Source organism: Alexandromys fortis, unplaced genomic scaffold (assembly GCF_014885135.2).
Source record: "Alexandromys fortis isolate MF-2015 unplaced genomic scaffold, M_Fortis_MF-2015_v1.1 scaffold_43, whole genome shotgun sequence".
Taxonomy (NCBI): domain Eukaryota; kingdom Metazoa; phylum Chordata; class Mammalia; order Rodentia; family Cricetidae; genus Alexandromys; species Alexandromys fortis.
The window spans coordinates 8,722,189-8,725,501 of NW_026067928.1; the positions used below are offsets into that span (position 1 = coordinate 8,722,189).

The 3,313-nt window shown below is 38.3% G+C and overlaps 1 pseudogene; it reads left to right on the forward strand.

Annotated features, from left to right (window-relative positions):
- The first annotated feature begins 1,703 nt into the window (after positions 1–1,703).
- Positions 1,704–2,447, forward strand: LOC126503127 (KH domain-containing, RNA-binding, signal transduction-associated protein 1-like; annotated as a pseudogene).
- Positions 2,448–3,313: the final 866 nt, after the last annotated feature.

Sequence of the window (3,313 nt, forward strand, 5' to 3'; positions counted from 1 at the left end):
TCTCTCTCTCTCTCTCTCTCTCTCTCTCTCTCTCTCTCTCTCTCTCTCTCTCATTTAGACAGACTTTACCGCAAATACAAGCAGGTGTGGGGGTTTGAGCTTTCTGCTGACTTAGTGGCTAATACCCAATATATATCATATTTCTTTTTCTTTGTTTGGGATACCACATTCAAGTTGATTTTTTTCTAGTTTCACCCATTACATTTGCATTTTTTTATTAAAAGAGACTAAACTTATTGACAAACTGCTGCAGACATTTTGACATAAGTTTAAGCTACCTATTTAGGCAGACTTAACACATGTATCATTTAATCTTCTGAGAACAAAATGGGAGGATGGTACAAGTCAATTAGGACTTTAACTTATGTACAAAGTGGATTTTGATTCCATTTTCATTCATCTGCAGTGTCCCTTTTTATATCATGCTAGTGTTAAGACATACTTGACTACCTTGGGAACAGCTCAAAATTGACAATGGTCAATTTAATGAACATCATCAGCTTTTGGCCCCAGTGTCCAAGTGAGTTTTTCATGGAGTGCAGACACTCAAATGGACAAAATACTCTGACATTTTAAATACTGAAAATTTGATTATCAGTACTATTACTGAAAAGATTGTGGCTAAAAAGTACTTCATCAAATTCCATTTAGGTGGCCAGCTCCTCTCCCCCATCATTCTTAGTCAAACTCTACCCCCTCCCCCAACTAAGTATCTCTCAACACTGTATGTCTGGGGCTAGATTTCAAAACCCACGTAAAGAAAAAGTCAGTTTTACACACCTAATTTTGTTGCTGTTTTAAGTCAATTAACGTTAATAATTGCATCAACTATTTATTTCATGAGGATCTTTCTTATTAAAATTTAACCATAAGATTCAACCGCCGTGTGATTTTAAAGAAAATGTTTTAGAGACATCTGAGCTCACTTTTACATGGTGGTGCCTACTGCCATTAACATTGTGATTTTACATCTTAAGCAGCCCTGAATTTTGAAATGTAGCCTAGTTTGGGATTCTGCAACTATGACTTTATGGGGTGCCCCAAATCAAAACTAAGAAAAAGTTAACAATCTTTTACTTCAGAACCACTTTTGAAACTAACATGTTTGTGATTTTTTTTACTCAACTTCTTTTTTTTAATTATAAAAGGTACACTGTTTATATTTAAATGACAAAGAAAAAAGCATCTACACACTTAAAAAATTAATTCAATATCCTAAATCTATTTTAATTCATTTTATTTTATTTTTTTTAATATTTATTTATTTATTATGTATATAATATTCTGTCTGTGTGCATGTCTGCAGCCAGAAGAGGGCACCAGACCTCTTTACAGATGGTTGTGAGCCACCATGTGGTTGCCGGGAATTGAACTCAGGACCTTTGGAAGAGCAGGCAATGCTCTTAACCACTGAGCCATCTCTCCAGCCCCTTTAATTCATTTTAAAATACTACATACAGACGCCAGAATTCAGAGTTAAGAATGGAAGAAGGTGGGAAAAGAAAGGGACCACAAAGAAAAAACACTTAGGCAATTACTTGTCTATTGTGGGTAAAGCAACAGGAATCCTGGGATACAAGAATTCAGTAACAACTTTGCTCACAACTGGTATTTTCCCCTCCTGTTTGTTTTTAATAACGTCCATATGGGTGCTCTCTGTATGATCCCTTCACTGGCCTAGCTGGGGGGGGGGGGCTTCAATGATGGTCTGGTCCCATTCCAGTCATCTTGTCCATAAGCTTCATAAGAATCTTGAACCACCCCATAGCCATAAGACTCTTGGACCACAAGGAAATACAATCAAAAGACTTCAAGAAGAGACTGGTGCAAAGATCTATGTCTTGGGAAAGGGTTCAATGAGAGACAAAGCCAAAGTGGAAGAGCTTCGCAAGAGTGGAGACCCCAAATATGCCCATTTAAATATGGATCTGCCTGTCTTCATTAAAGTCTTTGGACCCCCATATGAGGCTTATGCTCTTACGGCCCATGCCATGGAGGAAGTTAAGAAATTTCTAGTACCAGATATAGTGGATGATATCTGCCAGGAGAAGTTTCTATAATTGTCCTACTTGAATGGAGTTCCTGAACACTCTCGTGGTGGTGGGGTACCAGTGAGAGGACAAGGAGCTGTCCTGCCTCCTCCACCTGTTCCCAGAGGTCGTGGTGTTGGACCACCTCAAGGGGCTTTGGTTAGTGGGATCCCAGTGAGAGGCTCCATTACCAGAGGTGCCACTGCAACTCAAGGAGTGCAACCCCCACCCACTGTGAGAGGTGCCCCAACACCAAGAGCTTAGACCGCAGGCATCCAGAGAATACTTTTACCTCCACCACCTGCACCAGAAACTTACGAAGACTATGGATATGATGATACATATGCAGAACAGAGTTATGAAGGATATGAAGGCTATTACAGCCAGAGCCAAGGGGAGTACATTTGTATTTTTTGAAAATTTCCCTTATCAAACTTCTTCCTGCATTCAATATTATATTATTCCCTTTCTCGTTTTTTGAATTCCATAATTTTTAACACTTTCCCAGTGTTTGTTCAAATAAAAATGAAGACTTTATTCCATTTTGTACTTAAAGTATTTTTCATGTTCAAAGTGAATGTTTCCAGATATGCTATGCAGTTCAGTTTTCGTTTAATTTTTTTGCTTCATGTTTAGCTAGCCATGAGAGTAAATTTCATATATAAACATGGAGTTACTTTAGAAAATACAGGTGTGTGATGTCCTTCTGTATATGTTTTGCTTTTATTGGATAATGAATAAAGCTTTTTCAGCCGATGGTCAGGTGGGAAATTCAAACAGGATATATAGAGAGAGTAGGCAAAGTCAGAGAGACATCATGTAGCTACCGAAGGAGATGGACTCTAGAAACTTACTGGCAGGCCATAACCTGTTGGTCATATACAGATTAATACAAATGGGTTATTTTGGGATGTAAGAGCTAGCTAGAAATATGCCTAAGGTATTGGTCAAACAGTGTTGTAATTAATATAGTTTCTATGTGATTATTTGGGTTTGGGTGACCAGAAATGAATGAGTAGTCGCCATCTACAAAATGGCATCCAACACTTGTGTAAGAATGACATTTGTATTTTCCATTTTAAAAGTCTCTAGAACAAAGAAAAACCAGTTTGAAGAGTAGTGTTAGGTTGATCCCGAATTTCCTGAGAAACCTCCACACTGCTTTCCAGAGTGGTTGCACAAGTTTGCATTCCCACCAGCAATGGATGAGTGTACCCCTTTCTCCACAACCTCTCCAGCAAAGGCTATCATTGGTGTTTTTGATTTTCGCCATTCTGACAGGT